The sequence below is a fragment of the Momordica charantia genome, assembly GCF_013281855.1.
Source record: "Momordica charantia cultivar OHB3-1 chromosome 10 unlocalized genomic scaffold, Mcharantia_2.0 BLBB01000010.1, whole genome shotgun sequence".
Lineage (NCBI taxonomy): Eukaryota > Viridiplantae > Streptophyta > Magnoliopsida > Cucurbitales > Cucurbitaceae > Momordica > Momordica charantia.
In genome coordinates this window covers 11,973,478-11,998,752 of record NW_028275158.1, presented here as the reverse complement: position 1 = coordinate 11,998,752, position 25,275 = coordinate 11,973,478, and the positions used below count along the sequence as shown (strand labels likewise).

General features: G+C 37.5%; 1 long non-coding RNA gene and 2 other non-coding genes across 3 annotated transcripts; 2 read left to right on the top strand and 1 right to left on the bottom strand.

The window, feature by feature from the left end:
- Positions 1-15,680: 15,680 nt before the first annotated feature.
- Positions 15,681-17,092, top strand: LOC148208552 (uncharacterized). The gene is made up of 2 exons (XR_015788471.1): positions 15,681-15,842; positions 16,751-17,092. It is a non-coding gene; the product is annotated as an uncharacterized LOC148208552 (long non-coding RNA).
- A 3,669-nt stretch (positions 17,093-20,761) lies between these two features.
- LOC148208551 (small nucleolar RNA R71) lies at positions 20,762-20,868 on the top strand. The gene has a single exon (XR_015788620.1). It is a non-coding gene; the product is annotated as a small nucleolar RNA R71 (small nucleolar RNA).
- A 3,480-nt stretch (positions 20,869-24,348) lies between these two features.
- LOC148208550 (small nucleolar RNA R71) lies at positions 24,349-24,455 on the bottom strand. Its single transcript, XR_015788629.1, has one exon. It is a non-coding gene; the product is annotated as a small nucleolar RNA R71 (small nucleolar RNA).
- Positions 24,456-25,275: the final 820 nt, after the last annotated feature.

Below are 25,275 nucleotides of genomic sequence, written 5' to 3'. Positions count from 1 at the left end.
TATTTTAAAAAGAAGCTTGCCACTTGTCAGCCTACGAACTGTCCACGTCATCTTCTCGAGTATTTTTCCTTCCAATTTGTTTCGATCGTAACTTCTCCATTTGAGCTTCGATTTCGATGATCTAACAGTCGTTGGAATCGTTGTCACGAGCTCTATGATGTGGATACTTTAAAAAACAAAAATTATCAATAAATAAAAATTAAGTTTGTTATCATCAAAACATTAATTAACTAATTAATTAAAATTAATAATTTGAGATTAAGGGCCAAAAAACCAACAATCTCCCCCTTTTTGATGATGACAAACTTGCAAAGAAAAATACATAAACATTTAATAATCATCATAGTAAATCCAAAATATCATACTTAAAAACCATTCAAAGATTAATTTCTCCTCCTCAATTGATACATCCATGGATTAATAAACCAATAAATCATGAAATAATTTTAGAGCAAATTTTTCTTAAACTTCTCCCCCTTTGGAATCATCAAAAAGAACCAAAAACAAAAATTAATAACATAAAAAGCTCCCCCTAAAAACATGAACACAATTTTGAATAAATGCTCCCCCTATCAATATGCATTTAAAAAAATAACAAATACAAAATCAAAATGCATCACAACGAATAATGTTAAGCTTAAGCCTAATTTTGCAAAAACATTCTTCATTTAAAGGTTTGGTAAAAATATCCGCTAATTCATTATTTGAGCTTACAAATTCAAGAGTAGTATGACCATTTTGCACATGCTCTGTTATAAAGTGATGCCTAATATCAATATGCTTAGTCCTAGAATGATGCATAGGATTTTTAGTCAAATTTATGGCACTTGTATTATCACAAAATATAGGCACATTTTCAAAATTTAATCCAAAATCAAAAAGAGTTTGTTTCATCCAAAGAATTTGAGCACAACAACTAGCAACCGCAATATATTCCGCTTCAGTAGTGGATAAAGAAACCGAATTTTGTTTTTTACTAAATCAAGAAACTAAGGAACTACCAAGAAATTGGCAAGTCCTACTAGTACTCTTTCGATCAAGTAAACTACCCGCAAAATCTACATCAGAATATCCTACCAAATTAAATTCAACATTTCTAGGATACCACAAACCTAAATCAATAGTTCCAAGCAAATATTTAAATATTCTTTTAATGGCATGCACATGAGATTCTTTAGGACAAGATTGAAATCTAGCACAAACACATACACTAAACATAATATCGTGTCTACTAGCGGTTAAATAAAGTAAAGAGCTAATCATACCTCGATAAGTCTTTACATCCACACATTTACCTTTCTCAACTTGTCGAGCTTAGTGGATGTGTTCATAGGAGTTTTGGCAATTTTACCTTCATTGAATTTGAACCTTTTGAGCAAATCCCTTGTGTATTTCTCTTGACTTATCAAGATACCATCCTTGAGTTGTTTGATTTGGAGTCCAAGGAAGAAGCTAAGTTCTCCCATCATACTCATTTCAAACTCATTATGCATGCATTTAGAAAATTCTTCACACATAGAAGGATTAGTAGAACCAAAATAATATCATCCACATATATTTGCACTAGAAGCATATCATTTTTTTTAGACTTAATAAAGAGAGTAGTATCAATTTTACCCATTTGAAAACCATTCTCAATAAGAAAATTAATAAGTCTATCGTACCAAGCTCTTGGAGCTTGTTTTAAATCATAAAGAGTCTCTTTCAACTTAAAAACATGATTTAGAAAATCAAAACTTTCAAATCCCGGAGGTTGTTCCACATAAACTTCTTCCATAATATAACCATTTAAAAAAGCACTTTTCACATCCATTTGGTACAAAATAAAATTCTTACAAGAAGCAAAGCAAGTAACATTCTAATGGCTTCTAATCTAGCAACGGGTGCAAAAGTTTCCTCATAATCTATTCCTTCTTCTTAACAATAACCTTGAGCTACAAGTCTAGCTTTATTTTTAATGATATTTCCGTTTTCATCCATTTTATTTCTAAAGACCCATTTAGTCCCAATTATAGAAGCATTAGAAGGCCTAGGGACTAATTCCCAAACTTTATTTCTTTCAAATTGATTTAATTCTTCTTGCATAGCTAAAATCCAAAATCCATCACTTTCGGAATCTTTAAAACTTTTTGGTTCAATTTGAGAAACAAAAGCAATGTTATTAAACATATTAAGGGAGGAACTAGTTTTCACACCTTGTTCGGGATCACCAAGAATTAAATCCTTAGGATAGGATAGAGTATACTTCCACTCCTTAGGCATGGATGAAAAACCGTCCACCTTATTTTCATTGATGCTCACTTCTTGCTTACTTGAAGCAATCTCTTTGCTTTTGTCACTAACAAGTAAATCTCCAAAATTTCTTTTTAAAGAATCGCTACAAAAAGAATCATTAGAAACAACGTTGCAAGATTCATCAAATACCACATGCATAAATTCCTCAACTATCAAAGTTCTTTTATTGAAAACTCTATAAGCTTTACTAGTAGAGGAATAACCAAGGAAAATACCAACATCCGTCTTAGAATCAAATTTTCGAAGCTTTTCTTTGTTATTCAAAATAAAACATTTGCAACCAAAAACTTTGAAGTACCCAATATTTGGAATTTTGTTATGTCAAAGTTCATAAGAAGTTTTATCTAAAGAAGGTCTAATTAAAACTCTATTTAAAATATAACAAGCGTATTAACGGCCTCCGCCCAAAAATAAGAAGGTAAACCATACTCATGTAACATTGACCTAGCAAATTCTTGCAAAGTACGATTTTTTCTTTCAACCATACCCTTTTGTTGAGGAGTTCTTGGAGCGGAGAAGTTATGAGAAAATTCATTTTCTTCACAAAAATTTTCAAAAGAATCACTATCAAATTCTCCTCCATGATCGCTCCTAATTTTAGAAATCAAAAATCCTTTTTAATTTTGAACTCTTTTTGCAAAACTAGAAAAACTTTTCAAAGCATCATCCTTATGTGTTAGCATCAAAACCCAAGTAAATCTTGAAAAATTATCAACTATCACAAAGGCACAATAGTTCCCTCCAAAACTAGCAATCCTAGATGGGCCAAATAAGTCCATGTGTAATAGTTGTAGGGGTCTTGTAGTAGATATCATATTTTTATATTTGAAAGAAGACTTGGTTTGCTTACCCATTTGACAAGCATCACAAACTTTATCCTTTTCAAATTTAAACTTGGGAAGACCTCTAACCAAAGAATTCTTGGAAATATTTGAAATTAAGTGCATGCTAGCATGTCCTAGTCTTCTATGTCATAACCAAGAATCATCATGCAAGACTGATAAACATTTATCACTAATAGAGCAATAATTCAAATCAATAGTATACACATTTTCGTCTCTATTTCCAACAAATAAAACTTTTCTATCACTAGCATTTTCAATAATGCAATTTTTTCTTTATCAAACACAACTCTAAATCCTTTATCACACAATTGACTAATACTAAGTAAATCATGCTTTAAATCGTCAACCAAAAGTACATCTTCAATCAAAATAGGAGATTCATTACCTATACTACCCTTACCTATTATTTTACCTTTCTTGTTATCACCAAAGGTTACAAAACCTCCATCTTTTTTGGAGAAAGTGACAAACTTGGATTGATCTCCCGTCATGTGCCTCGAGCAACTACTCTCCAAGTACCACTTACTTTTCTTGGAAGCTTTCAAACAAACCTACAAACACAAAAATTTAAATTTGATCCTTTGGTACCCATACTTGTTTGGGTCCTAGAAGGTTAACATTAACAAACTTGGGGATCCATTTCATTTTTGCATTTTTATTGAAAGCATAAGATTTAGATAAGTAACAAGAATAAGATTTATGTCCATACTTGCCACATGAAAAAGAAACAACATTATGCAATAAATTATCTTTTACAACAAATTTATGCATCCTACTTTTCTTGGAGAAATTCTTTCTTGGAGCATTGTGAAACTTTATCCTTTGAGAGAAATTTCTTCTAGAAGAAGTAGTTTGAGCATATTTTTATTTAAAGCATTTGGGTCTTATATGACCTTCAACACAACAATAATGACATATAGGCACAAAGTTAATTTTAACATGTTTAGATACAACCTTAGAAGCAACAAGCTTACGCATATTAGGAGATGCTTTAACAAAGATGGTTTCAAAACTTGAGGGAGTAGAACATTCATCAATATAGCCTAAACCTCTTTTATCACCATAAGGTTTACCTATTTCAATTATCTTGTCCAACCTTTGAGCACCTATTGTTAACTTTTTAATAGAATCTTTAGCCTTATCAAGTTCCACTAAAGCATTTGATTCATTTTTCTTACGGAATTTAATCAAATTATCTTTTTTCACATCCATCATGCTCAAGAAATCTAATTTTATCAAGTAAGGCATTTTTCTCATCATAATCAAGAACATGCTTATTACAAAAGATATACAACATCATGCTTATTTTTCTTTAAGCAAGCAATATCATCAAGTAAAGACTTATTTTCACTAGTTAAGACATTGCATTTCTTTTTAAGCATAACATATTTAGAACCAAGTTTTTCTAAATCATTTTGCATATTCTCAAACGCTGTAAACAACTCATCATAAGAAAGGGGGTCAAGATTTACCTCATCATCTTGTTCATCCTCTTTGTCACTATGAGCCATGAAGCAAAAGTTGACCACTTCTTCATTCTCACTTTCACTTCCACTTTCATCACTATCATCCCAAGTAACCTTCATTGCTTTCTTCTTAGATTTCTTGGATGATTTAAGAAACGGGCAATCGGTTCTAATATGACCCGATTTTTTGCATTCATATCAAATTACCTCATCATTTTTGCCCTTTTCACCTTTTGACTCTTTTTGGTTGGAGAAATGCTTCTTGAATTGTTTCTTCCTCTTAATGAAATTTTTATACTTACATGAGAGATAGGCCACATCATCTTCATCAAGGGCATTCACAGCTTCAGAGTAAACTTCCAAGGTGATGGCCTTTAATGCTATGATCTTCTCTTTCTTTTTCTTCTCATCCTTCATGTTTTTCTTGATCTTTATCTCATGCGCCATCAACGAACCAATGAGTTCGTCCATGGAGAGAGTCTTGAGATCCTTTGCCTCTTGAATGGTAGTGACTTTAGGCTCCCATTGTTTAGGCAAGTATACCATAAGAGCTTCTTTACCTTCTCAAGATTTGAAAATTCGTTTCCAAGTCCTTCTAAAGCATTGACAATGTTAGTAAATCTAATAAACATATCGGAAACAGCTTCATTTTCATCAATTTTAAACATTTCATATTGATGAACTAACATGTCAATCTTTGTTTCTTTTACTTGACTAGTTCCTTCATGAGTAATTTCTAATTTATCCCATATATCCTTAGCGGTTTTACAAATAGAAACCATATTATATTCAACTTCATTCAAAGCACAAAACAAGCAATTAATAGCTTTAGCATTTAAAGAACATGCTTTCTTTTCAATTATAGACCATTCTTCTTTAGGCTTTACAACTCTAACACCATCAACATCTTTTGTTGGAATTTTAAATCCTTCTTCAACAACATCCCACAAATCATAGTCAATAGAAAGCAAGAAAAACTTCATTCTATTTTTCCAATAATTATAATTATTATCATTAAAGAAATGAGGTATAGTAATAGATTGATTATCGATAAAAGGGATGAAACCTGAAGTTGTCATAGCTAAAAAACAATTAAGTTTATCAAAGAAGAGCAACCTTGTTGTGATACCAATTGGTGGATCGGTATGACAACCCTAGAGGGGGGTGGGTTGAATTAACAAAATATAAACTTTTTAATAAATGGGCCCAATTTAAACAAAAATAATACACTTTTTGAGATATGCAATTTTAACAAAGTAAGATAAAATAAATTCTAAGGCAAACAAGAGAAATTTAAAGCAAACAATAACATTCTAAGATTAATTGCAAAAATAAATAAGATAGAGGGTTAGAGAAATTTGACACCGAGAATTTTTATAGTGGTTCGGCACAACTATCCTACTCCACTTCCTAAGCACCTCTTGAGTTGTAAATTAAAATTCTGACTCTTTCCAGGGTAGGAGTCAAACCGGTACACTGTCCTTCTTAAGAGCAAAGACGAACCTCTCCACGGTGAGAATCACACCGTTATAATCAGTTGAAAATTCTAAATACACTTACAAACTCTCAAATAGAGTAAATATACAAATTTGAGCTCAAAAAAATTCAATTCTCACAACAATAAATTTCTCTCACAAATAAGATGGAAAGAAAAATTGAGAACTTGGAGAGATTAGCAAATGAACATTTTGAAGTTATCGAGGATTGAGAATAAGAGACTTGTTGTATAATTTTGAAGGAGAAGTTGAGTTTAAATAGAGGGAAGAAAATGATAAAAAAAAATCAAGTTTTGTGTGTGTGAGGATTGATTTTGGATATTGGTTGTTTCTAGGCCTCTAAGTTGACAACTGTCAAGGAAGAAGTTAATTAGATTCGTATGATTTCTGAAAGAGGTAAGTAATTTGTCATATCTCTTCGAAGAAGTATTGTAAGTAATTTGTCATATCCTTTCGAAAAAGTATTGTAAGTGATTTATCGTATCCCTTCGAAAAGTGTTGTAAGTGATTTGTCATATTTCAAAAACTAAAATGTATTTTGGATTTGATATGACGATTTGAAATTGATATCTTGCATATGAAATTCAAGTTTTATTATGGGTTTGAAAACTAATTTGGCAATTGAAATTATGTTTATTTGCAAAGTATTTTAAGTATTCTTCAATGATTTGATAAAGTTTTGTTTAAATTTATTTAAAGGTTTGAAATTGATATTTTGTTTATTTGTGAAATATTTGAAATCATGTTTTGGAGGATTGATAAAGTTTGTTTTAAATTATTTCAATATTTTGAATTAATTAAATATCGAAAGTAAGTATTTGTTTTGCATTTTTTTTAAAGATATTTTGATTGATTTGATGAGGCTATCCCGATATGCCATGATTTAGTTTTGAGGAACATTTTGCTTATTTGGGGTAGTAGCCTAATTTGGAATTGATGGATTTCTGTTCTGGCTTATTTGTGGGAAGACACTTTTGTGGTTTGACATTCCTTAGGAATGAAGATTCATGTGTGTGTTATTCACTCACATGGCCTCACACTTTAGTAACTCTGTTCTGGTCGATATTATTTCCACAACTCTGTTTTGGTCGATATTATTTCGACAACTCTATTCTGGTCGATATTAATTCGACAACTCTGATAGAAGCTTCTGATTGATTGGTGTTACCGACGGGTAACCACATATGTTCTGTAGGCTACCCAAATAATGCAACATTCCACTTTGATTTTGAAAGTATGAATGAATGTAAGATTGTTTTGAATGTTTGAATGATTTAGCTATTTGAAAGTTTGAAAGTTGTACCAAATGTTTTAGAAGGAATTTTGAAAGTTTTGACTAAAAGAACGTTTGTTTTGAAGGATTTGAAGTTTGGTGAAGTGGAAGTTCATTTGAAGGAATGGAAGTTTGTTTTGAAAGAATGAAAGTTTGTTTTGATTGACTGGAAATTTTACTTTATTTGAAGACTTTGTTTCTGAAAATCTAGTTTGTTTTGAAAATTTTGAAAATTGTATTAAATATTTTAAAGGACTTTAAAAGTTTTGATCTGTTCGTATTTTTGTTTACGAATGTTTTGAAAAGAAAATAAATTTTGAAATTCGATATGGAAATTGCTTATTGAGTATTTTTGTACTCATCTTTGTTTCCCTAGATGTTTTTCAGATGAAGGATTGAATGATCATTCTGGTAGAAGGTGGAGTTTAGCGTACTGGCATGAGTTTGAAAGTCATCTTCCTATTTAGTTAAGTTAGTTTAGAAAAATTCTGTAAAGAAATTGCTTCCCCTGAATAATTTTAGTTCTTAAGTTTTCTTGAAAGTTACGTTTCCGCATTTTGTCACAATGACCGTATTAGAAAATACGGGTTGTTACATATTCAACTGTCTAAGGATCTCATTCTTCGTGATGTTTTATTTGTTCCTCAATTGACTTACAACTTTCTATCTGTGAGTGCCTTACTTCTATGTGGTTAGTTCTCAATCGAATTCTCTAGCAATTCTTGTTTTCTTCAAGACAGGTTAAGATTGAAGATGATTGGCAAGGCTGATTGTGTGGAAGGACTTTATTCACTTTTTTTTGCCACCGAATGCCTTTGTTACTATTGATTTTGTTGTTAATACAACTGTTGTAACGACCCAGAATTTCCCACACAATTCTCGGTCACGTTAACTACCCAATTAATTAAACTTAACCCCCAAATACGTCATGCCAACTCCCTATACAAACAAATACATAAAAACAAGTTCCAATTCTCATCAATTTAACGACGAATCAATCTCATAGTATATCATTCAACAACGTTCGTGGATCACCTCACGAGGCATGTTTATTATTCAAACTAAGCAAAACTCAAAGCATGGAATAAGACTAAAATAGGCACCCATCCGAAATGAAACTAACAAGGGGAAATATCCCAATTATTCGAATTCAAACAAATAATTTATTAACCCTAACATAATGGTTTGACTAATCACTTAAGCTAAGCAAGAGTGACTAAGCACTATGGTCCTCGCTCGTCATGTCTCCCCTGTCCCATCACCATGGTCGCCCGCGAGTCCTTCACCTGAAACAATCATTGTAGAGAGAGGGTGAGTATATAAAATATACTCCGTAAGTAACCCTCACCAACACACACACACATCATGCTCAACTATATCTAGAAACATTCGTAGTCATGCTTTTCAATACACTATGCATTCAATCATAAACACATTTCATAACATTTTAGTGACAACCACAGCCAGGAAGAACGTTAACAACCAACCCCTAGTCTCCCCTACATCACAAGTACCTCTACGCGTATCCCAGTTATTCTACTCTTCCACAACTATCTCCTTCGAGTAGAGTCGGCCCCTGACCATTTATACCCAGAGCCCCGACCCTGCTGCATCGGCCCTCGACCATTTATACCCGAGGCCCCGATGACTTCACCATCTATTGGCCCTTGACCATTTATACCCAAGGCCCTAATAGTCTTCCCTCCAAAGGACTCCTCGTATCGACCCTCGACCATTTATACCCGAGGCCTCGATACTCCATTAGTGACGTATCAGCCCCCGACCATTTATACCCGAGGCCCTGACACTCACTCCTTCACTCTTCCCTCCAAAGGACTCGTATCGACCCTCGACCATTTATACCCGAGGCATCGATACTCCGTTAGTGACGTATCAGCCCCCGACCATTTATACCCGAGGCCCTGACACCCACTCTTTCTTTCCTTCCAAAAATCCAACCTTCACTAGAGTCTTACTATATACTTTCTTTTACCACTAACCCTGCATCTTTCAACTCACAAGTACAGTTCAGCATGCTTTCACAACTTTATCAACTTTCTAATAACGAAATAACAACCCAATCATGCTCAATATCCAACATCATTATTTAACAAGTATTACTAAGTATAATAGCTCGCTAAACACGCCGAACAAAACATACGTATCCAGGCACGAACATTACCAAAATAACAACCCAATCATGCTCAATATCCAACATCATTATTTAACAAGTATTACTAAGTATAATAGCTCGCTAAACACGTCGAACAAAACATACGTATCCAGGCACAAACATTACCAAAATAACAACCCAATCATGCTCAATATCCAACATCATTATTTAACAAGTATTACTGAGAATAATAGCTCGCTAAACACGCCGAACAAAACATACATATCCAGGCAACAAACTTTACCACAGCAATACTCACAAATTAGCAAAGCAGAAAACTCACCATTTTTCATCGACAAATACCCAACACCATTCCAAGTATATCGACTACCACAACGAAAATTATTTAGCACAATGACACCACAAAATTAGCATTAAACGTCACAAAATCAGCACGTTAGAGACCACCGAGCATACATTAACACACGCACACGCCCCTTGTCTACTTACTCACAACCGTGCCCTTAAGTTTTGCGTCGACCTCACCCTAAGCACACCAAAACAGAAAATACAGCACGTTACGTACGTTATTTATCCTTTGAAATTAACTGTAACGCCCCAGGAATTTCACCATTTCCCAACAGGGACCGTTACTAAGACTACCTAAAATTTTCACATAAACAAGAGAATTGTCTTCACAACAAAACTAAGCAATAAAGCAACCACGCTTCTGCTGTGCTATTCTGATTTTCAACACTCACGAGAGCTTGAACAATTAGAACAACACCACTAAAGATTTAAGAGAAACTCACATCCTATATAGATAAACCATTAAATACCGACTTCACATCAACCAAACCCTTCAAGGAGACCTCTACTAACTATAAACCATCCACTAAATGAAAATTAACATCTCGAATGACAATGAAGCAAAAACTTATTCAAGTACGATCAGCTTAAACAAATGTATTCATAAATATCCTAATTAGGTTACAATCCCGTAGTTCAAGAAGCTAACACAATTAATGCTCTAAAAAGAATAATAATGCTCTAAAAAGAATAATGAATCGACAACCTTACAACATCCTTTAGACCATAAAACTAAACAAGACCAACCGCTAACAACTCAACTACACGATTAAATAGCCACAACTACCCTAACTAAAAGAAATTAATTGCATGCGGCATAGCTAATGGTCTTTCCGATCAAGTCTCCTCCTCGCCATCACCATTCCAAGAGCTAGCTCGATACCTGCAAACTGGAGGGGAAAAAGAGGGATGAGTGCAACCACAGTACTCAGTAAGCAACCCTTATCTGAAGGGTCACGCACAAACAGCATACTTATCAAGGAACAACGTGTCATACTTATTAAAGAATCAACACACACACATCATGCCCAACCAAATCATAAAACATTCATAGTCATGCATTTCATCACATCATGCATTTAAACATATACGCATTTCGTAACATATTAGTGAGAACCATAACCAAGAAACATGTTAACATCCAAGCTCTAGTCTCCCTAATATTATCAGTACCTCTAAGCTTATCTCAGTTATCATACCCTTCCACAGCTATCTCCTTCAAATAGAGTCGGCCCCTGACCATTTATACCCAGAGCCCCGACCCTACTGCATCGACCCTCGACCATTTATACCCGAGGCCTTGAACTCTGCATCGACCCTCGACCATTTATACCCGAGGCCTCGATGTCTTACAATCTATTGGCCTTTGACCATTTATACCCAAGGCCCCAATAGTTCTCCTTTCGAAAGACTCCTCGCATCGACCCCCGACCATTTATACCCGAGGCCTCGACGCTCATCTTTATCCAATATTGGCGTATCGACCCCCGACCATTTATACCTGAGGCTTCGATACCCAATTAGTGACGTATCAGCCCTCGACCATTTATACCCCAGGCCCTGACACTCACCCATTCACTTCGTAACTTTCATAACTCCACATATTATTTCTAGCCTCCAACCAGGATTTCAGTACTACTTCCCTAATAACACCAACCACCAAAAAGCCCAACAACAACACAACCACTAGTAAGATTTCAATGCATCACGGGTCTCAATGACACAAAGTTTGACAACAACCAACCTACTCACAGCATAGCGCACACAAAGCTTCAACAAACAACTCTATGACATTCTTCACATAACATGCTTTTCACAACATAACAAATCCTAATCACTTCCAACCAACCATACAATATCAGTAAGTTCCTAAAGTTGCAGACAACAAACATGAATACCAGTCATATACATATCCAATATATAAAATAACCGCAAGTTACAATAACAGCATCGACCTCACAAAACTGTCCAACAATTAAAATAATAAGAGAAACATGTTTATAATGTAAAATCAGCAAGAACAATTTCTATTAACACACATCAACGCACACACCCGCCCCCGTGCTACTTACTTTATTATGTCTCAAAACTCTCACAAGAGTCCTACTTGCTACTACGCCATGCCTCATGCATCAACAATCTCATAACAGTCCCACATGCGATACCCCAAAATGATCATATATAAAAACCAATCAATTTAAAATAGTCCAGCATGATCCAACAGCTCCAACAGGCTTCGTTCACAGAAAAGGCACAACCAACAACTTAACCAAAATATAATTGATAGATACCCAGCATACCTCAAACACAACCGACTTCTCATAAATATTCAATATGCTTTCGAAACAACAGATTATAGTACCGGTATAAACATTTCATCATGAAAACCAATTAGAACATAACAACTATTCAATCATAGTTATCCAAGATTAATTGGCTACAATTTATTCACACAACCACATAATTTTCCCAAGATATATCAACAATAACGTTTACTAAATGATAACAACGACAAGCAACATGCAAATATCACACATGGGCACACGAGCAAACAACCATATCATATCAGCACACAACAACCAACCCCTCCAGTAAGAAACTACTTACACACAACCGCGCCCTTAAGTTTTGCGTCGACCTCACACCTAAGTTCACCAAAATCGACTTCGTAAAGGTGTGGGTCACTTAGATTTAGCTCGCCAAGGTGTGGGTAGCCTAAATCGAGCTTCGAATGGATGTGGGTCAACATCGAAAGTCACCGGGAGGAAGAAAACACCGCAGATCTGGGCCAAGCACGAGTTGTTCGCTTCTGTCCGAGTCGGGGAGAGCTGTTGCAGGTACAGGGCACCGAAGGACGCGACGTCTAGGGGAAAGCCGCCGTCAAGGCAGCCGGATCTGGCGAGAATCGGAGCAGTTACACGTCGCCGCCACCGGACTCGCTCGTGGTCTGCCCGAAGGTGTCGGATATGGGCAATCGTCGTTGCCACCCGCCGCAGCTGTTGCTGCCTACGACGCCGGAGAGAAGGTCGCGCCGCCGCTGGATGGGTCGTCGGGACGTCGGGTGTCGTTGTCGGAATGCCACGGTGAGCCTGTAGCAGAATCATGCCGTCGTGGGTGTTCGTGGACTTCGCCGTCACGCCGGTTCGTCGGGTCTGGTGCAAGTGACGTCGGAGACGTTCGTGTGGCTCAGTCGCCAAAGCTATGGTGGCCGGCGGCAGAAATCGAGAGGGGGGGCTGGCGGCTGCAACAAAAAAGGGAAAAGGGGGAGAAAGAGATGGCTAGGGTTTGACTTGTTTTCCTTTTGATTTTCTTTGTTTTTAAACTAAAAGCCCAGTTCCCAAATTAATAGAAGGCCCATGGGTTTGAAGAAACTAAAATTCTACTTTCAAACAATATAAACTCAACGATCTTCAACTAAAACAAAAGTAAAAGGAATAAATCTAAGGCCCGAAGCGAAAATCCTAAAGAAAACACTCCAGTAATTAAAATAAACTCACAACAACCCAAAATGAAATCCAAGAGGAAAAATTAAATTTCAAAAAGTTTAATTAAGTTTTAATTAAAATCTCTTTTAAAAATTTTAGAACTTAATTATCTAAATCACACGAAAATGAACTTGATTCGAAATTATCCAAAATTAAAACTCCAAAATAAGAAGTTCCAATAATTTCACTTAACGAAAAAAAGAAGAAATCCCAAGGTACAATTTTTTTTTAAGTCATAAAATAAACGAGTCAGAGAACGTGGGGCGTTACATTAACTCTAAAAGGGTTCGAATGACGCATTACCACCAAAACCGACTTCGTATATATGTGGGTCACCTAGATCTAACTCGCCAAGGTGTGGGTAGCCTAAATCGAGCTTCGAACGGATGTGGGTCACCGCCAAACGTCCTAAACACCGCTGTAACGTACAAGTTCTGCCGCCGTTCCGCTGCTGTACCGCCGTTCGCCTTGCGCCGCCGCGAGGGGGAGGCCGCGCTGGTTCGTTGCAGATTGCCGGGGCGCGCCGCCGCTGCTGTAGGCCGTCAGAACGTCGGGGAGTCGCGCCGCCGGACCGCCGCTGTAGCAGTCCGCCATGCGCCGCTGCCAAGAGGGGGCCGCGCCGCGGCTGTACCTGTTACGAAACGCAGCCACCGGAGCGTCGGGAGTCGCCGGCCGCCGCTGCTCGAACGCCGCCAAGGGAAGGCCGCGCCGCCGCTGCTCGTGGAACCCGTGCGCAGAACCGCCGCGACGTCGCACACAAAAGAAAACACCGGAGGAGGGAGGCTGGGTCGCCGGAAAAGCAAAGGGGGGTGGCTGGGTCGAAAAAGAAGAAGAAAATCGGGGGGGCGGCTAGGGAAGAAGAAGAAGAAGAAGAAGAAGAAGAGGTTTGGGCTAGGGTTTCTATTTTTTTTCTCTTTTGTTTTGTTTTAAAACCAAATTACCTCAAGGGAGGCCCAACCATCCAAGCCCAAGAGAAATGAGTCCATTCCCCTTAAAACAAGACCCAACATACAGAGTTCGGTAATTATTAATTTAATTGGAAAAATTAATTAACCATCAATTTAATATTAAATGAAAAATCTCCTGAATCGAGACTAACTAACCTGAGGGACTCGGGCGTTACAACTGTGGTGTGTAATATTTCTTTCAAAACTTGGCACAAGCATTTGTGACACCTATCTCCTCAACAATGGGGTTTACTCAAGGACATGTTAAATTTTTTTATTCTATCTCTCACAATACTGATTGTTATATATGTCCATTAGTTAAGCAACGTCGTCTTGCTTTTGCTTCTAATAATTATGTTGTTGATTCTATATTTGATTTGATACATTGTGATATTTGAGGCCTTTTTATCACCCCTACTTATTAGGGGTGTTCACGGGTTGGGTTGGGTCGGATTGGGGGAACTTTTTGGACCAACCCGAATTTTTGGGTTAGCCATATCAGGGAACCGAAGAAACCGATTTCGATGGACAACCCAACCCAACCCAACCCAACCCAAAAATTTCGGGTTGGTTCAGGTTGGGTTGTCGGGTTGCTTCACGGCGACGACAAGGAAAGTGGGATAGATGTAGATCTGTGGCTAACGAATAGATCTGTGGGTCTCATAGATTTGAATCTGCTTTACGATGGTGACAGACAAATCTATGGGTCACAATGGCGATGAGCAAATCTATAGGTCACGACTACAAGCGACGAGCAGATGCTTCAGGGCGACGACGAATGTGGAGAACGTCATTGCGGCAGCGATTGCATATATGGTGAACTTCACGGCGGAGACGTAGACGTCACGTAGGCTACGGGCGACGAGTAGATCGTGGGCAATGGTTGAAGTCGGCGATGAAGATTCGAGAAGAAAGAGGAGAAAAAGAGAAGAAGATGAAAGAAGGAGAAGAAGATGAAAGAAGGAGAAGAAGATGAACAGAGTGGGGAGAAGAAAAATTGAAAGGGATGAAAGATGACACGGCTAAACAAAAGGTTAGAAACCCTAGGAATAAGATAAGATGGAAAGAAAATGAAGGGTTGGGATTAAAAGTAGATGGATGGTTGAGATGGAAAGTGATTATATAATTTTAAAAAATGAATAAATATATATATATTAATGATTTTTATTCGGTTCGGGTTGAACTAATTTTTTAGGGAGTGAACCCGCGAACCGAACCAAACCATTCGGTTTGCAAAATCTACAACCCAACCCAAACCGAATCTTTATCTAACCCAACCCAAACCGACGGTTTGGTTTGGGTTCATCGGGTCCTTCGGGTTGTCGATTTTTTTGAACACCCCTATTATTTATGCTGGCTATTCTGGTTTCTTGACCTTAATGGATGATTGATCTCGTTTTACTTTGATTTATCTCATTCGGCAGAAGTCTGATGCGGTATTCATCATTCCTCGATTTTTGCAATTGATTGAAACTCAATTTTCTAAGGTCATAAAGTCTTTCCGTTCCGATAATGCACCGGAACTTCGATTCACTGATTTTTTTCCTACGAAGGTACCCTTCATCAATTCTCCTATGTTGATAGGCCTCAACAAAATTCTATGGTTGTATGTAAACATCAGTATCTTTTAAATGTTGCTCATGCCCTCTTGTTTCAGTCCCATGAACCTCTATGTTTTTGGGGGGATGTGTGCTAACTACAATGTTCCTTATAAATAGAACTCGCCCCTACTGTCTAATGCTTCACCTTTTTCCATTCTATATAATCGACCTATTGATTATGATTCTTTATGAGTCTTTTGTTGTCTCTTTTATGCATCCACATTTCCAGCTAATCGCACTAAGTTTACTCCTCAAGCTCGCCTTTGTGTCTTTCTTGGCTATCCACCCGGTGTTAAAGGTTACAAATTATATGATATCTCAAAGAAGTAGGTCTTTATTTCTCAAGTTGTTGTCTTCTTTTAACACTTATTTTCCTTTCATTCTGTTTAGTACCTTACAAAACTTGTGGTTGCTGATTTTCTTGCTGGTTTGTGCTTCTGTATCCCTTATCTGATGCTTTATCTGCTACTGATTTTACTACTGCACATATTCCTTCTACTGCTTTTGGTTCTCTTATTCTTGATGTTCCTGATGTGCCTTCAACGGATGACTTACCCTTGGATGATATGTGTTCTTTGGTGACTGAAGCACCTATTATTTCCACTATTAATACTGATAAAGCACTTGAAGGCGCTTCTACCCTTGTTTCTTGTAGATCCACACGTTCAAAATATCCTCCAAGTTATTTAAAGGATTTTCATTGTAATCTTCTCCATGTTGGTCTTTCTTATATGTCTTCTTCTTATTCTTTGGGGAAATATCTGTGTACAACTGACTATCGCTAGTTTATTCTTCATGTTTCTAGTGAGTTTGAGCTGACTCATTATCACTAGGTTGTTCGTTTTTCTCATTGGCGACAGGTTATGACGGAGGAGATTGGGGCCATGGAACACACTCATACTTGGAGTATTTTCCTCTTCCCCCTGGGCATCATGCCATTGGTTGAAAATGGGTCTATCGTGTCAAGTACAAAACTGATGGCACATTCGATCATTATAAGGCTTGCATTGTTGCAAAGGGATATAATCAATAGGAATGTATTGACTTCATTGATACTTTTTCGCTTGTTACTAAGATTGTTACAGTAAAGGTCTTATTGACTTTGGCTGCTTCTTTTAATTGGCCTCTAGTTCAAATGGATGTTAATAACGTGTTTTTTAATGGTGATTTGTTTGAAGAAGTCTACATGTCTTTGCCTCTCAGTTATAAGTCTTCTTCCTTTTCTACTACTAAGGGGGAGTCTTCGGTTTGTAAGTTGAATAGGTCCACATATGGTTTGAAACAGGCATCCTGTCAGTAGTTTACTAAATTTTCTTTTGCCTTATTGTCTCATGGATTTTCTCAATCTAAGGCAGACTATTCACTATTCACACATGGTTCTAGATCATCTTTCATCGCTCTTTTAGTCTACGTTGATGATTGATTCTATCAAACGTATCCTTTACTCCCATTTCATGTTAAAGGATTTGGGTTCGGTTAAATATTTCTTAGGCTTGGAACTCTCTCGGTCAAAGGATGAAATTTCTCTCTCTCAAGGCAAGTATTGTTTGCAAATTTTGGAGGACATGGGTTTTCTTGGAGCTAAGTCTACTGCTTTCACTATCGAATCAAATCTAAAACTTTCTATGTCTTATAGCAGCTTACTTTTTCTTGATGATGCCATTACTTATAGGCGCCTTATTGGGAGATTGCTTTATTTGCAAATCTCATGACCCGATATTTCTTTTCCTGTTCACCGGTTGAGTCAGTTTTTATGTCTTATGGGAGATTGCTTCATTCGGCGACCACTTATCACTTGCTATGCTATCTTAAGGGTGCTCCTGGTCAGAGCGTCGTATTGCATAGTTGCTCTTCTTTTTAGCTTCGGGCTTTCGTCGATGCTGATTGGGGGTTCTTATGTTGATACACGTCACACTGTGACTGGTTTTTGTATTTTCTTAGGTGCCTTTTTGGTCTCTTGAAAATCAAAGAAACAACCCACAATTTGTTTTTTTAGGTGCCTCAGCAAAAGCTCGTATTCGAAAAGTTTGAACCAGAAGAAAAATACCCTGGCCAGGAGAAGACTTCAAATAACGTAACAAATCATGGACTGCTGCAAGATGGACTTTGCAAGGCTTGGACACAAACTGATTAAGCTTACGAACAGCAAAGGTGATATCTGGTCTAGAAATAGTCAGATATAGAAGCCGACCAACTAGGCAACGACAAATAGCGGGATCTTCCGACAAATCATCATCAAAAGAAAATAAACGTAAATGGGGATCCATAAGAAGCGAAGCTGGGCGACAACCAAGAAAACTAGTATCCTCCAATAACTACATTGTATAATGTTGTTGAGAAAGAAAATACTAGAAGAATACCGAGCAAGCTCAAGACCAAGAAATTACTTAAGAGAACCAAGGTCTTATAATTTGAAATGATCATTAAGTACAATCTTTAAGGGGTGAATATCAGAAACAGAACTACCGGTGATTATAATGTCATCAACATAAACAAGAAGAGGAAGAAATGAATTCCCAATTCCTCGAATGAACAACAAATAATCAGCCTTAGACTAACAAAAACCAAGAGAAATAAAAAACTCCAAAAATTTTGCAAACCATTGGCGTGAAGCCTGCTCAAGACCATAAATGAACTTATGGAGCTTGCAAACAACGTGTGCCCCTTGACTTTGAACAAAAGTTATCCCAAAGGTAAATCCATATAAACCTCCTCAAATAAGTCTTCATCAAAAATGAAGTATTGACATCAAACTGCACCAAAGGCCAATGCTTAGAAACAGCAACATTGAGAAGAGTTTTGACAGTGACCAACTTAGCAACAAAAGAAAAAGTCTCCAAAAAATCTAAACCCGACTGTTGAATATAACCTTTAGCCACCAATCTAGCCTTATAGCGTTCAATAGAACCATCAGTCTTATGCTTGACCTTATATATACATTTACAGTCGATAGTATGCTTACCAGAAGGGAGAGGAATAACATTCCAAGTCTAATTATCCTCCATAGCCATAAGCTCAGCATCCATAGCCGACGCCAATGCTGAAACGGAACAGCCTGATGATAGTACTGTGACTCAAAGTGAGCGGACACATGAAGAACACAGTCACGATGAGAAGGGGAAAGCTTTGAGTAAGAAATATAATGGTGTAAAGGGTACCAAAAAGATGTATGAGGTAAATTAGTTGAGGTAATTAAACCACAATGATAAACTTGTAAATAAGATGGTGCCTTTGAAACTCGAGAGGAACGATGAAGAGGCTGCTCAATGGTCGAAGTACAATCAACAAGCTGTATATTAGGTGAGTCAGAAGCATCACTACAACATGCAGTGGGCTGGTCACAAGTGTTGCGTTTTGTGTCCGTGAGTTTGTAATTAATAAACAATTTATTTATTCAATAAAGAGTCATTTTATTATTTCCTTGCATTACTCGTATTCCAATAAACTAAGATCCAATGTTATTTAATGTAACTGGAACAGTATATACTTAATATACAATAGTAATATACAGTATATATATAGTATATATTCGATATAGAAGTTGATAATATTCCAGTAATAACCTAAATGGTCTATAGTACATGGATAAGATTGGGTGCCTTATCCTGATAACACTATGGGTACGACCCACTTTGTAATAGTAACAAACGACTTTATCCAAGTCGTTTATGTGAAAACATGCGAGTGGAGGTATCCTATATCATGAGTTTGTATAAGGTCAGACCGCGAAATAATTAATCTTTAGTTATAATACCGTAGACTAACAAGATTAATATTTCATAGGATGACCAGGTAACTCGATCTTAATCTTGAGCAAGTTATGGACTCCTGCCTATAAGGGGATTGTCCTTTGATTTGTATGGGTGATAGTGGCCCAAGTTGCCGACTCAATAATCCTACCATTTTGGAGACAAGACCGAGTAAGGACTTGGGAGCAAACCTACGCAAGATGGAATTCACTCCTTCTCGACTGTAAGGTAAGTATATGAGTGTTCCCTTAAATGCTGACTTCGAGACTTGAACAAGGGGCCCGACCCTCTCATTAGCCTGAGAAGGACTTCTGTTTATTGGTCGGACCATAAACAGGTTGTTCATTAGAGGAACAATGGTACTTAAGGTAAAAGAGATAGCTTAGGGGTAAAACGGTAATTTGACCCAACTGAAGTTATGAACACTCGTGAAGGATTGACTTGCTGTTAATGGTTAATTTTCATGGACAAAATATTCTACGTGAGAAGAGTATAGCTGTGGGTCTTTAGTGACTGACCCACAGTTAACGAATGCTGATTAATATGGTTAATGAGTTTAATCAATTAATCTCATATTGTTGGAGCTTCTGATATGTAAGTCCATTAGGTCCCCTTGCTAGCTCACAATGGGTAAAACGAGGATCAAGAATTATGAGAGATTTTGAAATGTAATTATAAATAAGGGAATGTATATAATGTAGAGAATGATACATTATATATATAGTTTATTTTGAATAAAGATTGAAAATTAAACTATATATTATGAGAGAAATATTTGAATAAGATTTAAATAATAATTAATATTGTTATGGAAAGATAAAAAAAAGAGTCGACCAAGCGACAGAAGGGAAAAGAGGGCCTGGGAGAAGTAAACACGGACGCACAAGTCATGACCCAGCAGCCCGGGTCGGCTAGGTTGACCACGTACCATTGATGCTTGCTGTTGTTGATGCAGCTCGTGACTTCGACCATTGATGCTTATTCCTTGAAATTCTTTCCAATATTTCACAAGCTTCTGCATACGGTCTTGACAGCAAAGCTCCATTGGCTGAGGCATCAATTACCAATTGTGTCGCCTCGTTTAGCCCATTATAATAAGTCTCAATCTGAATGCAGCGGGGTATTCTATGATGGGGGCATTTCTGTAACAACCCTTTGAATCTTTTCCAAACATCACTTAAGGATTCTCCTGGTAACTGCTGAAAGTTGTTAATCTTGTTCCTGAGTTCAGCATTCTTCGAAGGTGGGAAATACTGCATCAAAAATTGTTCTACTAAATCGTTCCATGAAGTAATTGATTCGACGGGCAAGGAGTCCAGCCATGCTCCAGCAGAGTCCCTCAACGAGTAAGGGAATAGCTTCAATCTCATCGCTTCCTTACTAACTCCAGCTTTCTTAAACGAATCATCTACTTGCATCAAATATCTTAAGTGTTTGTGCGGGTCTTCTGATGTCAGTCCATAAAATGGTCCCACTGTTTGCAACATTTGAAACATTGCAGGCTTCAGCTCAAATTTCCCTGCTTCGATGATTGGATCAGCAATGACAGGGTTAAAGTCATAGAATTCTGGAGCTACATATGCTCTAATTTCCTGCTTTGTATCATCGGCGAGCAGAACAGCGTTCAGGGGAGGTACTATATTAACAGCTCCTTCCCCTGGTATTCTTACTACTTCGTTCTTAGGTGGGTTTTGCTTGTTGTGATTCATTTCTACCTCCTCTCTTCGCCTTTGCTGTTCAGCCAGTCTTCTTCGAAAAGTTCTTTTCGGTTCTGGGTCAAAAGCGAATTCGAATGTGGGAAAATCGTTCATTCATAGCTCCCATACTCCTGAAAAAGAGCAACAAGGTCTTTAAGCAACGTACCTCAAAATAACTAACCACAATCTATAGTTTTCCAAAAATTCTCCAACAATGGCGCCAAAAACTTGTTGTATTTTCTAACAATAGGTGAATTATAGCGCAAGTATACACTAATTTTGTCAATTGTAATACAAACAAGGTCGTCTCCACAGGGAATTCATGCATACAGAAAATGGTTACTTAATTTGAGCTACCAAAAAAGAAAATGAAGTTGGTTTGTCAATGTTGCTAGTAACTTGTAAAAATAACATGTAAATAAAGATATGAATAATAGGACAAATAAACTTTTCCAGAATGCTTCCACTGAAGGATTGAACACAAGAGAGTTTAGATCGATTTTTAGGAATTCGAGGAGGGGAAATCCACCTACTGATTTTAAGCATCACTGACTGAAGAAAAACACATGAAACTTTTAAAGCCCAGACCCTCACGACTCTCTTCCGAGTTACCCAGCAAATGTTCTAACCCAACTCCCATTGTGGTTACTGATTACGCTTGTTTACATGCGTAAAAAGAAGGTTTTAGATGCTGTTTTTACAATGTTTCAGGTTTGTTTCGGATTTTTCTCGGTCCTTTGAGTTCCAATTCATGCAAAATTCATATATTATGGTTTGTGGTTGGCTTATATTGTATTTATGACATTTTAGGACCATTTGGGAGTGCAAATTAATCAAAAGAAGCAAAAAGACGAAAAAAGCTTCATGGGAGGCGCCAGGCGCCTGCGTGCCTGCAGAAAAACAGTTTTTCTTCCAACTTTGCCCTTAATGAAACGCGTCTTCCAATGCATTTTGGTGGTTCCAACCGATGCATACGTGTAGAAGAAGTGTTCCACTATCAGTTTGAGCACGATTTGGTCAGTCAAAAGAGTTGGAAATGGGTGATTCACCATCGTTTTAGGACCTACCTAACCAATTCTGCACAGCTATAAATTCCAGCAACTTCTCCACCAAAATCATCAAGCCTTGCTTCCTTCTCTTGATCATTTTTAGTGTTTCTTTGTTGCTTTCTAAGTACTTTTGAGTTGCTTTCATTAGTTACTTTTGGTTTTTAAATCCCGAGCACTTTACATTCCTTTATTGAGCTTGTTTTGTTTCCATTTGTACTTAGTCATTTTCTACTTATTTAAATATATAAAAATCCAGCACTTTGCTTATCTTCCCTTTGCCTTTACTTTATTTTTAGTTAAGAGAGTTGTGTTTTTGGAGGAAAGAGCACGTGACACTCCCCCTTGCTTGAAAGAGAAGGGCGAAGCTCTCAATCCCGATAAAAACTCTCCGTTAGTTAACTTTTGTTTTTCACACATGCATTCCACATTCAACCATTTTACTTGCTGTATTTTCTTCAATATGTCTTTCTAAATTCCCGTCTCTAGCCCGGTTATGGATAGTTAGCCTTTTATGTCTAAAAAAGGTTGCTAAGAAGTAGTATTTTTGCTTTCCATTCATTGCTCAACATGTTTTCCCAAAAAGTTAGGATTTAGAGAAGGCCACTGTAAGTCTTAACAAGTCAATACTGAAAAGGTTGCTTATTTGCATTGTTGAGTGGTTAAACCGAGGAGAGGAGCGCCTTAGACATAAGGGTTCCGCTTAAGTAGCCTAGACATAGGACCTTAACCCGAGGTTGCGACTATTTCCATCCTAAAACTAAGATATCTCTCATAATAGACATATTAGGGAATGTCTTAGGACTTTGAACTTGCTTAGACATAAGTCAAGTGAGAAGCGTAGTCGTTGGTTTCTAAAGTAAAAAGCATATTGTCCTTAGCATGTCTTTGATTCTTTGTTGGCTAACTTGAAGTAGCTCGGGCTAGGTTTTATCATTCTAAGTCCAAATCCCAAATCCAAACCATTATTTGTGACCACTTCCCATTTTACAAGAATCACTCATTCCAACATTCACTATTCTTTAAAACTTTAGAGTTTGGAAATTGTTTAGAAGTCCTTGAGGATCGATACTTGGATACTCCATCCATTTTATATTACTCTGACAGGTGTGCGCTTGCATCTATATAATTGTTACCACGCTTAGCGCGTGCGTTCAGCATAAACGCCCAGTCAAGTTTTTGGCGCCGTTGCCGGGACTTTAGTTTTAAAATTATTTTAAAATTCTTTTAGTTTTTATTTTTGTGAATTGTTGTTGGGTGTAATTTCCATCCACCGTTTTTGTTCTATATTTTTGGTCGTTTATCTCACAAGGGTAAGTTAAAGTGCATGAGCACAAGATCTTTTCTTCTACCCCTTGACCCTGAGATTGAGCGGACCCTTCGAAAAACTCGAAAGGAGCAAAGACTTCGAAAACAACTAGAAAAGCAAAAAGAGAGAGAAGGTGAAATCAGTCCCGAAAGTGAGGTAGAGAGTACGAGCACATCAATGGCAGATATTCCACCTCGTGATCCGGTTGATCCACCTGCTGTTAACGGTAATATGAGGGATCATGCAAGAAATGATGAATTCAACCATATCCAGATGGCGGACAACAGAGACGTGGCAATGCGAGAATATGCCGCCACGGCTTTTCAGAACTTTGATTCAGGGATAGTCAACCCTATTCCAGCCCACGCAAACTTTGAGCTTAAACCAATGATGTTCCAAATGTTGCAGACAATTGGACATTTTGGAGGGCAGGAACATGAGGATCCACATGATCATCTGAAATCATTCATTCAAATTGCAAATGCATTTCGATTACCTGGTATAACAGACGATGCTCTGAGACTAACACTTTTTCCATTTTCTTTGAAGGACCAAGCTAAAGCATGGCTCAATGCATTTCCACCGGGATCCATCACCACATGGGGGTCGTTAGTGGAGAAGTTCTTAACAAAATTCTTCCCACCTACTCGCCACGCTGATATCAGAGAGGAGATCATCTCCTTTAGACAGTATGATCGTGAACCTGTTCACGAGGCGTGGGAGAGATTTAAAGAACTAATCAGGAAATGTCCGAACCATGGCTTGCCGGCATGCATCCAGATAGAACATTTCATTAGAGGTTTAGATCATCCTACTAAGATGATGCTAAACAATGCTGCCAACGGAGCCTTTACAAAGAAGATATTCAACGAGATAGTTGACATCCTAAATGACTTAGCTTCACACAACGAACTATGGTGTTCGCAAAGATCTAGGGCAGCACCAAAGAAGCAAGATCCAGCTGGAGTTTTGGCTCTGGACATTGCGACCTCGATGCAAAAAGAGATGGTTACAATGAACCAGAGGCTAAAAGAGATGGCATTGGGAATAAAAAATCCATTAGCCACGCTGATACAACCTGTGCAGTCGGATTATTGCACTCCTGCCCCTGTTTGCCAAGTCAACGATCTCATTTGTTCATTTTGTAGTGAAAACCATATTTATGATAATTGTCCACATAACCCTGCTTCTGTTTTTTATGTAGGACATGGGAACAATAGGAACTTTAACCCATATTCGAACACCTACAACCCAGGTTGGAGGCACCACCCTAATTTCTCATGGGGAGGTCAAGGAGGTTCGAGCGGTTTTAATCAAGGGCAGAGCCAGCAGAACAAGCAGCCCTATGTTCCACCTACACAGCAATACATCCCACCACCGCAACAGCAGTACAATCAGAGAACACAGACTCCACCAGTTCAAAATAACAACTCAAATCTTGAGAATATGATGAAGGAGTACATGGCCCGAACCGACGCAGTGATACAATCCCAAGCGGCATCAATGAGGAATTTCGAGACCCAATTGGGACAGCTCGCCAATGAATTGAAGAATAGACCACAAGGTTCTTTTCCAGGCCATACT